The 18,692-nt window shown below is 42.5% G+C and overlaps 3 long non-coding RNA genes across 3 annotated transcripts in view; 2 read left to right on the forward strand and 1 right to left on the reverse strand.

Annotated features, from left to right (window-relative positions):
- LOC143934931 (uncharacterized) overlaps positions 1-18,692 on the forward strand; it is a 164,329-nt gene that overhangs the window by 71,395 nt on the left and 74,242 nt on the right. The window lies entirely within an intron of this gene.
- On the reverse strand, positions 13,320-13,922 carry LOC143934929 (uncharacterized). The gene is made up of 2 exons (XR_013263434.1): positions 13,610-13,922; positions 13,320-13,487 (listed from the first exon to the last, which is right to left on the reverse strand). It is a non-coding gene; the product is annotated as an uncharacterized LOC143934929 (long non-coding RNA).
- Positions 16,038-16,640, forward strand: LOC143934930 (uncharacterized). The gene is made up of 2 exons (XR_013263435.1): positions 16,038-16,350; positions 16,473-16,640. It is a non-coding gene; the product is annotated as an uncharacterized LOC143934930 (long non-coding RNA).

Consider the following 18,692-nt stretch of genomic DNA (forward strand, 5'->3'; position numbering starts at 1 on the left):
AAACAAAGGTATATCGTGATAAAAAAAAAAAAACATCGCTCACCATTAGTACTGCAGTATGTTCGCATATAATAGTCTTTATGTCTCAACGCGTTTATTGGACATTATCCTCTTCGTCGGGAGCCACCGATATAGACTTTGCATAAATATATAATCTAAATGAGATTAAAAAAAACTGTCAGGAACCACATTTTAAACAGTTGGTGGTTATGCCAACACCCATTGCATTAAGATTCTCACCCCCTCCCTCCAATACTAAGATAGAGCAAAGGGACACAGGGAATCGCCATATACAGGTACCCGCAGCTCCTGAACCCTCCCTCTTCTCCCTCCTAATAAGGCTTGGGTACAAATTTTATATACAACAATTTATATCACTCAGCAGGCAAAGTAAAAGCTTGCTCAACCGTAATAAAAGGCTTTATTTACCTTATTTCTATGGCAAAGTATTTAAGCTACTGTTTTATCCTGATAAGGTGGTACTCGTTTAATCCCGGGTAAAGACAGAATATCAGATCTCTATACTACCTCCAGGTCCAATGTGTGGCTATGGGGACCTCTTGTGCCCCCCCTTTGCCAACCTTAACCTGGGGGGTGGAAGCAACAGCTATTTGCCAGGGAGGACTTATCGATGCAAATCCATGACATCCTCATTGGTATGGACATGTCCCCGTACAGAATCTTTTTGGGCACGCTAGAAGAAAACCTCTTCTTTTTTTTTTTTTATCTTTACTTTATGCATGCATTTTAATTTTAAGTCTTAACATCTCTATCCAGCCAGATGGCAGTCTACTTATGTCCCTGTTTAGGAAAGAAACTGCAGGCAATACTATCCTTAGGGCCAATAGTGCATACCTAATATGGGCAATACCTCTGTATTAAACGGAATTGCTCTAGTCCTCAGGATTTAGACAAAGAGGCTTCAGCTCTTAGAGATAGGCTACTGACACCTGGATGCAAAACATTTAAAAAAAAGCCTACCTCAAGGCATGTGACCATCCATGGTCTGAACTTCTCTTTAAACTTGAGATACCAAATCAGAGGTCAGGGGAAACAGTTAAATGTATTACCACCTATTCTTCTTATGATGAAATTAAGGAAACTGTCAAATAATTATGGTATTTTCTAAACACAGATGCTATCATGGGAAAATATGTAAAACCATTTCTTGAGGTAATATTCAGACGCAGCAGATCTTTAAGAGACAAGCTGGTTCACGGTAACCTGAACTTCCAATGACAGAAAGGGGCCCTTTGGGCCCTTTTAGATCTGGTGGATATCCTGAATGCCCTTACATTCGGGAATGCACAATATGTGTGCTTCCCAATGGCGAGCACTTCAAACCTATTTTTCCGCGTAAACTGTACCAAAACAGGTATGGTCTATCTGATGACCTGCACCTGTGGTGCCTTTTATGTGGGGGAAAAATAAAGCGCCCGTTCCACAAACTAATTCATGACCATGCATGCTATGTACCCCAACTGAATACCCCCATCGGACGTCATATAGGCTTGAAACACAATTATGAGTTTCATGGCACTAGATCCTGTACGGGAGGGTCCTAGAGGACATGGATGCACCATCTTAGGGCCACCATGTCCCCAGGGTTAAATGATGCCATCAGCTTTGCTACTTTCCTTTTACATTTATGTGGATTTTTTTTTGTCTGACAATATTCCAGTTGTGTGTATTTAATTACTGAATATGCAATCTTTAATTCGTATTATTAGTAATTCCCACTTTGCATTGAATGGATGGAGCTGGTGGTTGGGCTGCCTGCTGGAGGTTAATGGCGCCAGAGCTGGACCCCATAGGTGGTAATTTCTTTTCCCTTTGGGCTGGGATGGGTGCCCCCTTTTCTGAGAACAGCACACCACTTGATGGGCGTTGATTTTATGACATGCCTCCAGTGCCAAGCAGCTGCTATTGTGGGCTCCGGCCCCCTTTTTGGATGTAGGATGCCTCCTGGGCATGCGCACATGTGGTTACATCAGACCCATGCGGACATGTCACTGTGACGTTTTCTGGAATGCCAAACACCCCATCCGGTTGGATGGAGCCCACAGCTGTGGCTAATTCTGGGGGCCCCTCTCCTTTATATAGGGAGGTGCCCTTGGCCTCTCCTCTTCCTCTCCAGCTGGCAATCTTTCTCGGTAGGCCTAACATCTTTAATGGCAAAGCTGCTGCAGCCATGTTAGAAGGCTGCAGCGGATATTTTGGATTCCTTCAAACTCTCCTCAACAACAAACCTTCCCTCTGGCAATGGCATGGGTTGAAATGGTGTGACCAGTATTTTGCCACAAAATTGACATTTGGCTCCAAGAGCAGTCCCTGGTGTTTTAATATTTTTGCCTCCGCTCTCAAATGGGCTTTGTCCAATCGCAAAGGGTGTCGAGAGGTTTTTCATTACTTGGACGATTTTTTGTTATTAGTGTAGCGATGGCCCCGTGGGGTTGCTACGTGTTACAGCATCCACACATTTTACCCTCTCCTAGACCTCCATTAGACATACTTTTCAGTCAAGGAACAGCCTTTTACTTGTGTGTGTGTGTGTGTGTGTGTGTGTGTATGTGTTTTTGTTTTTTTGGGGGATTTCATTTGGTTGGGGAAAGGGGACATGGGGTGCCCATAGGATAAATTGTACTTGTAGAATAAAGTAACTGCATCACACTTCTCAGGAGAGAAAGATGGCTGACCCTAAACTTGACAGACTCTTACCTCAGAACACTTCTTCCTTCAGCACACTACTTCACTGTCTAAGTCTAGTAATCCTGGCACACCATCAGATAACTTTTTTATATTGTGAAAGATAATGTTACGCCGAGTAAATTTGATACCCAACATGTCACGCTTCAAAATTGCGCCCGCTCGTGGAATGGCGACAAACTTTTATCCTGTAAAATCTCCATAGGTGACTTTAAAAAAAATTCTACAGGTTGCATATTTGGAGTTAGAGGAGCTCTGGGCTAGAATTATTGTTCTCGCTTTAACGATCATGGCGATACCTCACATGTGGGGTTTTAACACTGTTTTAATATGCGGGCGCTGCTCACATATGCGTTCCCTTGTGTACGTGAGCTTGGTGGGACGGGGCGTGTTTAAAAAATAATTATTTCTTTATCATACATCATGGGACACAGAGCCTAAGTAATAACTTAATGGGTATATAAGCACCTTCAGCTGATGGACACTGGTATACCCAATCCAGGAAGTTCACTCTCTATATAACCCCTCCTCCTTCCAGGAGCACATCAGTGTTATCGCCAGTGTATAAGGTGTTCGTCATCCATCCAAGCCACGGAGGCCACAGGATGGTACCTGGGCCTTGCATAGAAGAACCATTTTTTGCCTGTAAGCCTCTTTTGAGGGCTGGACCCCAGGATCCAGGACTCTTTTTGGTCATGCTACATTACCTAAAGTTGATCCTGAGGGGTGCTATACAGGTCCAAAGGAGTGGAACCCCTATAATAGGGACCCGGTTTTTGAAGGTTTACTAACGCAGCCCGCCGTGATGGGTGAAGTTTGGATCTTTCTGTTTTCAGCAGTATCCTGCAGCGAGGAAAAGGTAAGGGAAGAAGCCTAGGAACTGTAAAAAGTCCACCTATGCCTTTTTCTTCCATATGAAAAACATTGTAATGCCTAAATCTCCACTAGAGGGAGTAAATATACACATACCTTGGTACGTTGCTTCTCAGCTGCTCTGTGTCCAGCTATAAACAGCCTGTGTCCCAGCAGCAGGAGAGAGTTCTTAATTGAACAAAAGATGTCCCCCCCCCCCCCCCCCGGGAACTAAGAGGCTGGGGGCAAGCTTATTGTTATGTACAATGGCTCCTGTTAAACTAAAGTGTTACCAGAAAAATAAGCCCCATGCATTTAGCATGTCAGCTGCCTTTTAAAAAACCTTGTTGCACCTAAACCTTGTACATATAGAAAGTCTGGCAAGCGCCAGACGGAGATCGCAGCCTCCTCCATCGGGTCTGCAGACCCAAATGCTGTGCCATTCATGTGCGTGGACTAAGGGTTTTTTTTTTTTTTTTTTTTTTTTTTTTTTAAGCAAGGAAGAGGGCGGGCACTGGAAAGGGTGCGACTTAAGGCAGGTGGTGCCGTGTGCGGGACGTAGCGTGCACATGGCGCACAGCTGAGGATGCCAATCACACCTGAAGTTTTGTTATAAAACGGACACTTTCAGACGATCTCTATCGGAGCAACTGAAGAGAAGAAGTCTGTCACACAGGAGTGCTGGGGCACTTAAGGGAGGTGTACAGGCATTTCCAGTACAGGAAATACATTAATACTCGGCATCAAGCTGATCTTTATGGTGGCATATTTTTGCTAGACTATTGCTCAGCAAGTAGTACATTTTACTAGAATGCCTCTGTTTTTGTGCTTAGCACTATGGCTTCCAGAGTTACCACAAAGGTACCAAAAATTCCACCCTCAGGTGCTGGGAACTCCAGTCATGCCTGCACACTGTTATCATCTCCGGAGATACCAGATATCTAGTCAGGGTGAGTCATTGGAATCAATTGGTGGTGCAACTGCTTCTCATACTTCAGCCCCTGTATACGTGACTGAAGATGTATTTTCTGCTGTCCTGCAGGGCCTAGAAGGAAGATTAGCAGCTTTAATAGCATCCTCCATCCAAATGGATAGGAAGCATGCTAGATCCCCCTTCCCCACCTCAAATCCTTTACCAAGGGAACAGTGGGTACAGTGGGATGGGGTATTACCCTCAGGCGATCACGAGGAAAAACAAGCAGATTATTTCTCTGCGGAGGAAACAACAGTTGATGAACCTTTTTTCAGCCTCGCAATCTGAGAGATTGCTGGTACAAACTCTTACGGAGATGGTTTCTTTCCACTTTCATGCTACACCTAACAGTGTCAGCTGAAAGTTCGGTTTCTTCCTTGTTCTCTTTAAAACCTTTACAGCCTTTTTTTTTTTTCCATTCAAACAGGTAATATTTATTGAACATTATTGCAAGAGTACAGTCACAAAGGTACATATTAAACATTAAAGAGGTGTTGCATCATAACCATAACAGTAAAGAAAACACATTTCTCCAAACCAGTAGTCACCATACATCATAGACAAAGAACAAAAGGGCCCAATAGTGACATGTTATTCACCGTAACAGAACATCATATTCCCTCATCACACGTGGCAACCTCCTGCAACCATTTATCCCAGATTCTGTGGTATTTAGCTGGACAACCCCTGTTTTTATACAAACATTTTTTGTATGGGAGAGTAAAATTAACTTCCCGCTTCCAGTCCTCAACTCGGGGTGGAAGGGGCCTCATCCACTGTCTAGCTATCACCTTTCGAACAGAAAACAAAGTTTCCTGTAAGAAAGTGCTAGTAGTTTTATCCAATACGTCAGGAAATATCCCTAGTAGACAGGGTTTGGGGTCGAGGGCCAAAGGGGAGCCCATGACATCATGTAGAAATGACACTACTTGCTTCCAGAGTTCCTGCAGTTTGGGGCAAGCCCAGATAAGATGGAAAAACGTCCCAGTCTCAAGTAAACACATTGAGCAGAGTGTAGATTGATTCGCGTTATATTTAGCAGTCCTGAGGGGAGTGAGGTATGCTTTATGTACAATGTAGATCTGAGAAAGCCTGTCCTGTAGCCTAGGGGACACCAACTTACACGTTTCCAGAGCCTCCTCCCATTCCTCGTCTGTCAGAGCACCCACATCGCCCTCCCAGCGGGACTTGAGAGCATACGCTAGTCTCGCCGAGACGGGGCCCGTAAGCATACCATAGAAGCACGAGATTAGCTTTTTGGGATCAGTATCCTTCACTATGGCGACAATAGGATTGGGAGCAGGCCGGGGCAACGACTGCGGAAATTAATATATAGGAAAAAACTAGTGCGCTCCACCTAAAATCTCATAAGGAAAGAAATAGTGTATCAAGGAAGCAGCCAGCATAAAAAAGTGATCTCTACACCAAAAATGAATATAAATAAGTAAAAAATGCGGCGCTACCAAAAATGTGCCTGTTTACCAGTTATTGGAGGTGAGAGGCTGGGGGAAATAGGTGGTGCACCCATGTAATGCACTGAAGTTTGCAGTGATTTGTCACCCGTGGGAATCATCTTTGCACATCTTTTTGCATGAACTTTATTTATATATTTTGCAATGGCATCAGTTATTAGTGCACGTTAATTATGGACTATCACGTGTATATATTGATTGTTTGATCAATTTTTTATTTTTTCACGTATTTTCTCTTCACCATTTTTACACTTAATTTTATATATGTAATTTTACATGTTTTGGATTATTTATGTGGATCATTTTAGGTGTTTAATTTTTTCTTTACGGATTTTTGCTCACTAATTGTTGCACATGTATTATATACACGAGAATTTTTGAATTATCGATATTGATTTATTTTATGGTATTTATGTTACACTCAGTGGAAATTAGTTGATTTATATATATTTTTTTAAGAGTATTATTCACGGACTGCGGAAATTGTGCTCTAAGTGCATGCTGAACCTGTAGGTATTGAAATAACATAGTGTTTGGAACATCAAATTCCTCCTGCAGTGCCCAAAACGTTTTAAGAACACCCTGGTGAATTAGGTGGTGTAGGTAGTATATTCCCCTCGATACCCATAGCTGTATACCCTGGAGCTTTTGAAGTTCCGGCAAATGTTTATTATGCCAAAGTGGGGTATAATCATTTGGCGATGCCACATTCAGTTTAGTGGATGCCAGATCCCAAATCCTTCTGTAATGAAAGAGCATGGAATGTTTACCTGGCTCCATGACAGAGTTCCCCGCTCCTGTCGAGATAGCAGCAATCGGGTCGTCTGCAATTTGTGCCCAAGTAGGGCATAGAAGAGTTAGAAAACGTTGTTTATCAGTTTTGTCTATGTGGAAGAGTTGCTTTACAGCCTTTTTTAATGCGTTTCCAATCCATGCATTATGAGAAAAGCTGATTTATGTTGAATGGAATCTCTTGAATAAGCACTTTCTCCCTCCAAAGAGATTCTCAGTTCTCTATCCCATGGAGGAGAAATTCACCAAAAGATGGAATGTACCAGCAGTTGACCCTGCGATTTCCAGTGTGAATAAAAGTTTAACTTGTTCAGTAGACAATGCACAAATTATCCAACAGATAAAAAGTTGGAATTCTTGTTAAAAATCTTTTTTTCCTTGGCAGGGGCCGTTATAGCCTGCAGTCGCTGCAATAGGCATCTGTCAGTCCCTAAAGGACCAGTTCAGAGAGGCCCTTAAGGAGGTCTCTGCACAACAGGCCCGTGAGTTGGCCGAACTACCAAAGGCATTATGTTTTGCCATAGATGCTATGAAAGACGCTATTCACCCAGCCTCCCACCTTGCGCTTGTGCTAGAACACATGTGCAGGATCCTTTGGTTAAAAAATTGGTCCGCCGAAGCACCTTGCAAAAAGCTTCTGACTAGTTTCATTTTGCATGGGGATCGACTATTTGGGGATGATTTGGATAAATACATCCAAATGATTTCTAGTGGGAAGAGTACTCTTTTGACAGTCAAAAGAAAGTATAAACGTCCTTCATTTAAACTGACTTTTTCTCCTGTGCCAGGGGCATCCACCTCTAGGCAGTGGTGACGGCCTCCGCCGTCAGACTCTAGAAGAAAACCTCAGGGTCAGGCCCAGGCACAAAAGAAGACCTAAGGCCGGAAATCTGCAAAGTAGAATACTAAAGCATCATTATCAAGAGTCGCCCCCCCCCCCCCCGCTCACATGAATGGGGGGAAGACTTCTGCAATACTGGCAAGAGGAAATTCAGAACAGATGGGTCATCTCCATGGTGTCTCTAGGATACAAACTAGAATTTTGTGAGTTTTCACCTTCTCGTTTTCTGAGATCAAATGTTCCCAAAGATCCAGGGAAAAGGCAAACTCTGTTTCAAGCATTAGACCATTTATCATACAGATCCCCACAGAAGAGCAAGGTTTGGGGTTTTATTCAAACCTTTTTACGGTACCAAAACCAAATGGGGATGTCAGACCCATTCTAGATCTAAAGAATCGAAATCCGTTCCTGAAGATCTGCTCCTTTCCTCTAGCCAGGTTAAGGGCACAGGGCAGAACAGCCTTGGCGTACCTAGACAATCTATTGCTAATAGACCAGTCGGTGGCTCGTTTGGAGCAAAATGTACGCATTACAACCAGTTACCTGCAAAGTCTGGGTTGGATTCTAGAGAAGTCTTCCTTAAAACCGCTAAAAAAGCTGGAGTATTTGGGCCTGATCATAGACACAGCCCAGAAAAAGGTGTTCTTGCCTCCAGCAAAAATCAACTCCATACAACAGCTGGTGCAGATGGTCAGGTTGAAAAGAGATCCCTCCATTTGCCTTTGCATGAGGTTGTTAGGAAAGATGGTGGCTTTGTTCAAAGCAGTTCCCTATGCCCATTTCCATTTAAGACTGTTGCAAAACAGTATCCTGTCTGCTTGGAACAAAACAATCCAAGCTTTGGACTTGCCAATGCAGCTGTCCCCAAGGGTGTTCCAAAGCCTCAGTTGGTTACTAAACCAGAATCTGCTGAAAGGAAAATACTTCAGACCAGTTATCTAGAAAGTGGCAACGACCGAGGCCAGCCTTTCAGGCTGGGGCACAGTACTAGAGAAGACTACTGTCCAGGGACAGTGGTCAAGAACCGAAAGAGCCTTGCCCATCCCCATCCTAGAGATTTGGGCTGTGCGTCTGGCTCTGAAGTGCCCTGTACTTCCAGGTTAAGGGATTGTCCTGTCAGGATCCAATCCGACAATACCACAGCTGTGGCCTAGATCAATCACCTAGGGGGCACCAAGAGTCTCTAAATGCAGAGAGAGGTGAACCATATTCTATCTTGGGCAGAAAGGAATGTTCCGTGCCTATCAGTAGTCTTCATTCTGGGAGTAGAGAATTGGCAGGTGGACTACTTGAGTGCCAGCAATTATTCCCCGGGGAATGGTCTCTTCACCCCGACATTTTTCGGCCCTTTTGCCAAAGATGGGGGACTCCGGACGCAGATCTTCTTCTAGTGTCCAGATTCAACATGAAGTTGGTCAACTTTGTGTTCAGGATCCGCTCGCATGCAGAACAGATGCATTGGTGACCCCATGGGATCAGTTCTCGCTGATCTATGCATTCCCCCCCTATTCAGTTGTAATTTTGGTAGCACCAGCATGGCCCAGAAGGTCATGGTATGCAGAAATCGTAAAGATGGTAGTGGAGGATCCATGGTCCCTTCCACTATGGCCAGACCTGCTGTCACAGGGGCTAATATTCCATCCTACTTTACGAATGCTAAATTAAATGGCTTGGTTATTCAAACCCGCATTCTAAAGAAACGTGGGCTTTCCGAGTCCGTTATCTCCATCTTTAATGCAAGGAAGCCAGCTTCCAGAACTATATATTACAGAGTCTGGAGGGCTTCCTGGTGTGAATCCAAGGGTTGGTACCCTTTGATATATATCATAGGCAGGATTCTTGCCTTTCTACAATTAGGGGTAGAGATGAAGTTGGCCTTGAATACTATTAAGGGCCAAGTCTCAGGCTTCTCAATATTATTTCAAAGACCGTTTGCTACGCATTCTGTGCAAGGGTTGATGCAGATTAATCTGCCAGTTAAATCACTCTTGAGCCCTTGGGACTTGAACTTCGTTTTGTCAATGTTACAAAAACAGCCATTTGAACCCGATACAGCATATTCCCTTAGTTCTCCTGACAAGGAAGCTGGTGTTCCTGGTTGCTATATCCTTAGCAAGGAGGGTTTCGGAATTGGCTGATCTTTCTTGTAAAGAACCATACTTGATTATTCATGAGGACAGAGTGGTGTTGCGCCCTCGTCCAGACTTTATATCAAACGTGGTTTGAGGAATTCACCTGAACCAAGATATTCTTCTGCCATCGTTTTTTTCCAAAACCATGTTCCAGGGAAGAGATGTCACTACATTGTCTTGATGTGGTAAGAGCAGTGAAAATCTATTTAAAGACAACTGCTCAGACTCTAAAGACTGATGTCTTTATCTGCCAGAGGGTCCTAAGAAAGGACAGGCAGCCTTGAAATCCACTGTCGCTAAGGGGATTGGCAAGTTATAATTCAGACTTATGATTTGAGGGGAAAGATTCCTCCTTTTCAAGTCAAAACAAACTCTACCAGCTCGGTTAGTACTTCTTGGGCAGTGCGTCCCCAGGCCTCCATGGCTCGGATCTGCAAGGCCGCAACTTGGTCTTCAGTACATACATTCACAAAAATGTTATCAGGTGGATGTAAGGAGGTATGAGGATATTGCCTTTGGCGCAGTGTGCTGCAGGCAGAAGTATAAGCCCTCAAGTATGGGGGTGACTTACGGGTTGTCTTTCCCTCCCCTCAAATAGCATTGCCATGGGACAACCCATTAAGTTATTACTTAGGCTCTGTGTCCCATGATGTACGATAAAGAAAATAGGATTTTTATAACAGCTTGCCTGTAAAATCCTTTTCTTGGAGTACATCATGGGACACAGAGGTTCCGTCCCTCTTTTTTATGGGGTGTAAGTATATTGCTTTGCTACAAAAACTGATGTGCTTCAGGAAGGAGGAGGTTATATAAGGAGTGAACTTCCTGGATTGGGTATACCAGTGTTCATCACCTGAAGGGTACCTATATATATACCCATTAAGTTATTACTTAGGCTCTGTGTCCCATGATGTACCCCAAGAAAAAGATTTTACAGACAAGCTGTTATAAAAATCCAATTTTTTTTTTCTTATTTATTTTACCTTTTTATTTTTACACTGTTCTTTAAAAAAAAAAAAGTGTCCCTTTTATTCCTATTACAAGGAATGTAAACATCCCTTTATAATAGAGAAAAAGCATGACAGGACCCCTTATTTATGAGCTCTGGGGGTCAAAAAGCCCTCGGATCTCATATTTACACTAAAATGCAATAATAAAAATTTAATTTAAAAAAAAAAAAAATGTTGCTTTAAGAGCTATGAGTGGAAGTGACATTTTGACACTGCTTCCGCCCTGCAATGGTATGGAGACGGATGGGAGCCATCTTTCCCTCACTTGTCTCCATACCAAGCCAGGAAGAGGACCCAATCACCTCAGCCACTAGCGACGACTCTGGTGAGCGGGGAGAGCCCTCTCTTGCTGCCGATCCACCGCAGAGAACACTTTTATGGGGAACCGGACTGCTCCCTGAAGAGGATACCGGGGTAATAGCGGCTAGCTGCTCCATAAAAAAGATCATCACTCTTCAAATTGCCGACGTATATCGGCATGTCCGAAAGTGGTTAATAAAGGTAGATCCGGGTCTCTCCTGATAATGTCCTTCATGCGCAGGTTGACATGGTTGGGCCTCTTGTACAATTTTCATTTTGAGGGTGAGTTTCTAAGTGGTGTCAATAATGTGGCTGCAAATGCCTTATCTCATTTTTTGGATTTTCAACGTTTCTTCCTACATCATCCAGAAGCAGATCTGATAGGCAAGCCGGTTCCACTTTTGTTCCTGCTAACATTGGATTAAAGACACTCAGGGTGCAGGCTACCGACCTGGTGAATGCGTCCCTGTCAAGGAACACTCTCGGGGCATACAAAACAGCGTGGAGGTGTTTTTGTAGTTTTACATCCATCTATCCTTGCAATGGGGTTGGGCATGCCAAGTACATGATGGCTTTTGTGGCTTATTGTCATGGCAAGTTATCTTTCATTTAATACCATCAAGTTGTACCTTTCAAGTATTCAGCATTTCTTCTCACTTCACAATCCTGACAGACCGTCCGTTTTTGCAGCTCATCCCATCAAAGCCATTTTTAAAGGTATCCAGAAAAGTCAGGGACAGGCACTGTTGACACGCATGCCTATTTCCAGCCAGATCTTCTGTGGGCTAGTGAATTTGTTGTCTCTTTCACCCTTTTAGGTCAGGTCCCAGCCTTGTCTTCAAGGCGGCTGTGTTCCTAAGTTACTTTGGTTTCCACAGACCCGGGGATGTGTCCCAAGCCGGCGAAACGCACCTGCACTTCTCCAAGGTAGTCTCACCAGGTTACCTGATCATTTTTCCCTTCGACTCCCCAAGAACAAAAACTGGCAGACGGGTCAAGATCACTTTTATCAGCGGCGGGAGGGGGGCCCCCGCTGCGCTCCGGTGCACTCTGCCGCTTACCAAAGCCATCGGTAGTGGCAGAGGCGATCGGATCCTTCTCCTGGCTTGACAAGGAGACGAGTGAGGGGAAGATGGCCCCCACCTGTCTCCATATAATTGCAGGGCAGAAGTCACTTCTGCCCATAGCTCTTAAAGGGCCATTTTTTATTTATTTTTTTTCAAATGACAATTTTTTTTTTTTTTTTTTTTTTTTATTATTATTATTATTGCATTTTAGTGTAAATATGAGATCTGAGGTCTCTTTGACATCAGATCTCATATTTAAGAGGTTCTGTCAAGCTTTTTTTCCTATTACAATGGATGTTTACATTCCTTGTAATAGGCATAAAAGTGACACCAAGAAAAGTGTAAAAATAAAAGGTAAAATAAAGAAGAAAAAAAATACGTGAGTAGTGCCCGCATTTGAAAACAGTGATTAGTAGAGCAAGAGCAATAATCCTAGCCCTAGACCCCTCTAACTCAAAATTTGCAACCTGTAGAATTTTTTTTAAATGTCAGCTATGGAAATTTTTAAGGGTGAAAGTTTGTCGTCCTTCCACGAACGGGCGCAATTTTGAAGCGTAACATATTGGATATCAATTTACTCAGTGTAACATTCTTTCACAATAAAAAAAAAATTGGACTAACTTTACTATCTCATTTTTTTATTTTTTTTATTCAAAAAAGTGTATCGTTTCCAAAAAAAGTGCGCTTGTTATACCGCTACGCAATTACGGTGTGACAAAGTATTGCAATGACCGCCTTCTAAGTAATTTTCTAGCAAGAAAAAGTTTTTAACTTAAACAACCAATCTCAGAAAGAGAGGCTCGGTCCTTAAGTGGTTAAGGTACATTTAAACTAACACTATGAAAATGTCAGGATAAAATAGATATCATTCCTCTATATTTACACAAAAGATCTGATAACGATATTTTTTTATATTGCTGCAGATCCCTTATCAGGTACTATTTACTTTGAGATTTAAAAGCTGCCTGCCATTTCCTACATGGTTAGATTGGACAGTCACCACCCACAGTTATATCATAACATTGGAATAATTTTGATGGTTCAACCTCAAGCAACACCTAACAAAGATGGCACCTCATCCCTGAAAGTTTGAAACATGAATCAAAGGACAGGAAGGGAAATTAGGGATTTTTGCGGTGCTAATTAACAAAATACAATTAATTGAAGTACAAAGTCAGTAGTACAAAAATTTATTAAGTTTGAGCTTAAAATCAGTAGCAATATATGCTTAAAAGATTCAGAATAATGCAATACAGTGGTTGTTCTCGTCAAGCACACATAGTCCCGACATGTTTCGCATTAGATTGCTTCTTCAGGGGATGTGTGAAAGTTTGAACAAGATCTAAACCGAAAATACAAAGTACAAAATAATAATGAAGTATGTCACAACATTCGTAAATGCAGAAATAGAGAGGAAGGGGAAAGGGGGAGGGGAAACAACAAACACACACACATCAAACCCACCTTTAACCACTACGTTGGTGGTAAAGTAGTGGGATTGTCCACCTCGGGGGTTAACCACAGCAGTGCTGAATCGCAGGGGGCTAAAAAGCCAACCCAAGAAAACTGATAAAAAAAGGGAATATATAGTAAGACCAAATTTGAAATTTCGGGATGATTTAAAGTTCTTTGAGTACCTAGCTTAATTTCAAGGTTGCTAAAATAAAACAGCCTTTTGGGGGTGAAGGACCCTCTAAAGTATAAAAATTGAGAAAAAATAATACAAGGATGTATTTTGGTTTCAAATGTATTACTTACGTAGGTTGGATAATTGTAAGCAGTGGGGACGCTCGCATTTTGAGAAGAAATCTTTTTGAACAATCAGGGAGACACACCTGCATAGAAATACCAGCTGGGTGGCCAATCAAAGAAAAACAAAAAACAAAACGAAGATAAGAAAAATCAAAATAAAAAAAAAAATAAAAAAAAATAAAATAAAAAAAAGTATCTCAAAAGAGTGGTGTGCACATCATAAACTGAATGTTGTATTATTTGAAATTTGTCTGTATTGATTTGTTTTGAGTATAAAAATACATTATGTATATGTCTATATGTTTATGATATTATTATGTTTTGTTATGTGCAGTTTTTAGAGAATTATTTTTTTGTCCTTCCCTTTTTAGGATTTCCCACCCGAATGGTCCACCTCTACGGTTTCCCCATCAGTGCTGTTCGCACGGACACCCGGGGGCACAGGCGCCTTGTGTGCCATTGCCCCTTTTCAGCGCTGCGACGCTCCCCCTACATTGGTCGGAAGGATTGGCTATTTCTTCTGCCATTCTGTTCCGACCCTCTTTTCCATCGTTTTTTGCCTCTACGCCTGACCGGGCGGTCAGATTGATGGCCGCGTTCGTTTATGCCTTCGCTTTCTACGATGGCATCGATCGTTCCCCTCTTTCCTCCGCCCACATGCCTGAGGCATTATGGGGCTTGTAGGCCTATTCAGTCTCGTCCCATTGGTGAGCATGCGCAATAGCGCTCCTTTTGTCCGCATCAGGCCGACTACGTCAGACGCCGGCTTGATGGCGGGGCATATAAAAAGCCTTCGTAATATCGTCATTCCGTTGCGGGTTGCAGCCAAGGGTGACGCTTGATCGTTCAGACTCTGTACTTTTCGGTAAGCTTATTGTTATATTCTTAAACATTTATTCGATCGGTCTTTTTTTTCATTTGAAAACGTTCACGTATCTCTCTGCTGGTGTTTCAACCCTTTGGACCTAGGCTACTGTCTATGTCCCTTTTTATATGCTTGCATTAACTCCCTGGCTTTGAATTCTATGCCTTGGGATGTGAATGTTTAACTCTCTGGGTATATCTATATGCCTGAGGGTTGGTGTCTGTATAACATTCAGTTTATGATGTGCACACCACTCTTTTGAGATACATAGAATTCAAAGCCAGGGAGTTAATGCAAGCATATAAAAAGGGACATAGACAGTAGCCTAGGTCCAAAGGGTTGAAACACCAGCAGAGAGATACGTGAACGTTTTCAAATGAAAAAAAAGACCGATCGAATAAATGTTTAAGAATATAACAATAAGCTTACCGAAAAGTACAGAGTCTGAACGATCAAGCGTCACCCTTGGCTGCAACCCGCAACGGAATGACGATATTACGAAGGCTTTTTATATGCCCCGCCATCAAGCCGGCGTCTGACGTAGTCGGCCTGATGCGGACAAAAGGAGCGCTATTGCGCATGCTCACCAATGGGACGAGACTGAATAGGCCTACAAGCCCCATAATGCCTCAGGCATGTGGGCGGAGGAAAGAGGGGAACGATCGATGCCATCGTAGAAAGCGAAGGCATAAACGAACGCGGCCATCAATCTGACCGCCCGGTCAGGCGTAGAGGCAAAAAACGATGGAAAAGAGGGTCGGAACAGAATGGCAGAAGAAATAGCCAATCCTTCCGACCAATGTAGGGGGAGCGTCGCAGCGCTGAAAAGGGGCAATGGCACACAAGGCGCCTGTGCCCCCGGGTGTCCGTGCGAACAGCACTGATGGGGAAACCGTAGAGGTGGACCATTCGGGTGGGAAATCCTAAAAAGGGAAGGACAAAAAAATAATTCTCTAAAAACTGCACATAACAAAACATAATAATATCATAAACATATAGACATATACATAATGTATTTTTATACTCAAAACAAATCAATACAGACAAATTTCAAATAATACAACATTCAGTTTATGATGTGCACACCACTCTTTTGAGATACTTTTTTTTTTTTTTTTTTTTTTTTTTTTTATTTATTTTTTAATTTTGATTTTTCTTATCTTCGTTTTGTTTTTTGTTTTTCTTTGATTGGCCACCCAGCTGGTATTTCTATGCAGGTGTGTCTCCCTGATTGTTCAAAAAGATTTCTTCTCAAAATGCGAGCGTCCCCACTGCTTACAATTATCCAACCTACGTAAGTAATACATTTGAAACCAAAATACATCCTTGTATTATTTTTTCTCAATTTTTATACTTTAGAGGGTCCTTCACCCCCAAAAGGCTGTTTTATTTTAGCAACCTTGAAATTAAGCTAGGTACTCAAAGAACTTTAAATCATCCCGAAATTTCAAATTTGGTCTTACTATATATTCCCTTTTTTTATCAGTTTTCTTGGGTTGGCTTTTTAGCCCCCTGCGATTCAGCACTGCTGTGGTTAACCCCCGAGGTGGACAATCCCACTACTTTACCACCAACGTAGTGGTTAAAGGTGGGTTTGATGTGTGTGTGTTTGTTGTTTCCCCTCCCCCTTTCCCCTTCCTCTCTATTTCTGCATTTACGAATGTTGTGACATACTTCATTATTATTTTGTACTTTGTATTTTCGGTTTAGATCTTGTTCAAACTTTCACACATCCCCTGAAGAAGCAATCTAATGCGAAACATGTCGGGACTATGTGTGCTTGACGAGAACAACCACTGTATTGCATTATTCTGAATCTTTTAAGCATATATTGCTACTGATTTTAAGCTCAAACTTAATAAATTTTTGTACTACTGACTTTGTACTTCAATTAATTGTATTTTGTTAATTAGCACCGCAAAAATCCCTAATTTCCCTTCCTGTCCTTTGATTCTTATATCATAACATGCTGTGATATATGTAGCTGTCTGTCCGACCTTCAGAGGCCTGGTGTTGACCCCCAGAGTCAGGGAGAGCTGGCATTCCTCCTCGGGGTGCAGGTTAATAAGCATGGTGGGTGTTGTGCAAGGTGGAAAAATTGGTGCCAGTCACTTTTAAAAATGAACAAAGGAACGGTGGGAGAGAGGGGTAGGGCACAGGACACCCTTAGGCAATATCAAAATGACAGACTCCTTGGACAAAAATAGAACTAGGCAGACAGCAATACAGAAAAAGGGCCTTTAAGCTGAATGCAGCAATCTGTATGTTGTAGCAACTGCTGTCTCCTATAGCAACAACTTCACTTGCAGTATCCCACTGTAGATTCCATAGTTGCCAACTGCCCCGAATTTTCGCGGGACATTCCCGCCATTAGGACATTTGTCCCAAATTAATTTACCGCTTAATCTACCGCTACCCACTGGGTTCCTCGGACTCACAGCTATCCGCTGGATCCCTCAAGCTTTCTCACAGCTACCCACTGTACGTCTTGGATGAGTTCTCTCCTGAAGCTTTCCCAACACTTCAGTCCCCAGCTGATGAAAAGTCTGCTCTGGCACACCGTCAGAACTCCATCCCTTTGACAGCTGCCTCCGGCAACAAGAGTGGTTGGCCCTCTGGCAACATCTTCTCCTATTCCTCTTGGCAATGATCAGGCTCCCTTTGGACCAAGCCCCTTTACATGTGTTTATGCCTCAGGCCTAACCTCTGTTGCTGCTCTACACACACACCCACCCAGGCCGCAGCCCGGGTGGAAAGAACATTGATAACCTGACTCTCTCTAAATAGTTTATCCCAGCAGCCTCAGCGGCCAAAGAAACGCCTGCTGATTTGGCTGAGAAAGCACATTCAGTCATAACCTGAATTAACTGGTAATCTATCATACTAAGAGGTAACAGTGCCACCTTTTGACAAAAGAGAGAATCGCAGTTCCACTCTAGCTTGGGAGAAAACCATTTGATTAAACTAAAAATTAGCCAAGTTGGTTGCCACCTAGCAAAACTAAATTTACTAGCAGCCCTGTTAAGGACAAGGGTGCTACATATAATTTTTCCAAGGTAAATTATATTATTAAAAAAATCCTGTTTCTTCCTTCCTGTTCCCTCTAAACAATCCACAATTATCTGCAAGGATAAATTCCCCTTGAAGACATATTCATTTACATCTACTTCCTAAGAGCTGACATCCTGTATTTACGTGGGATTAATTGAGTACCACTTTACCAGGATAAAACAGCAGCTTAAATCCTTCACTATAGAAATAAGGTAAATAAAGCTATTACGGTTGTGCAGGCCTTTCACTTTGCCTGCTGAGTAATATTATTTTTTGTATGTGATATTGTACCCAAGCCTTTGTTAGAGCTTGGGGGGGGGGGGGGGGGGGTTGGGACCTGTGAGTACCTGTCTATGAGGATTCCCTGAGGCTCTTTGGTTAGTCTACCTCCTTTTGCTCCCTTCCTCCCCTCCCCCTCCCCCCATCTTGGTATGGGGAGATGAGAATCTTAATGCAATGGGTGATGGCATAACCACCAACTAACTGTTTAACATGTGGTTGCTGCCAATTTGTTATCTCATTTAGATTGCATAAATATATTAGTCCTATATCGGTGGCTCCTGACGAAGAGAATAATGTCCAAGAAACGTGTTGAGCCGTAAAGACTATTGTATGCAAACATACTGCAGTACTAATGCTGACCTCCTTTTTATATTTTTTTTATTTTATCTTGATGTACCCCTGTTGTTCAATAAGAATATATATTGGTCTTTCTTTTAAACAAATATGAATAATAAAGATATGTTTTATATGCCTTAAAGGTCCCATGCCAATACCATAGTGTAATTTCCATGACCGTTCTAATTCAGGGATGTTGCACTTTATCAAATTTTTGATTGTGCCCCACCTTCTAGACCAGGGATATGCAATTAGCGGACC

Source organism: Lithobates pipiens, unplaced genomic scaffold, assembly GCF_037356315.1.
Source record: "Lithobates pipiens isolate NorthernLeopardFrog02 unplaced genomic scaffold, aLitPip1_a1.2 Scaffold_28, whole genome shotgun sequence".
NCBI classification, from domain to species: Eukaryota; Metazoa; Chordata; class Amphibia; order Anura; family Ranidae; genus Lithobates; species Lithobates pipiens.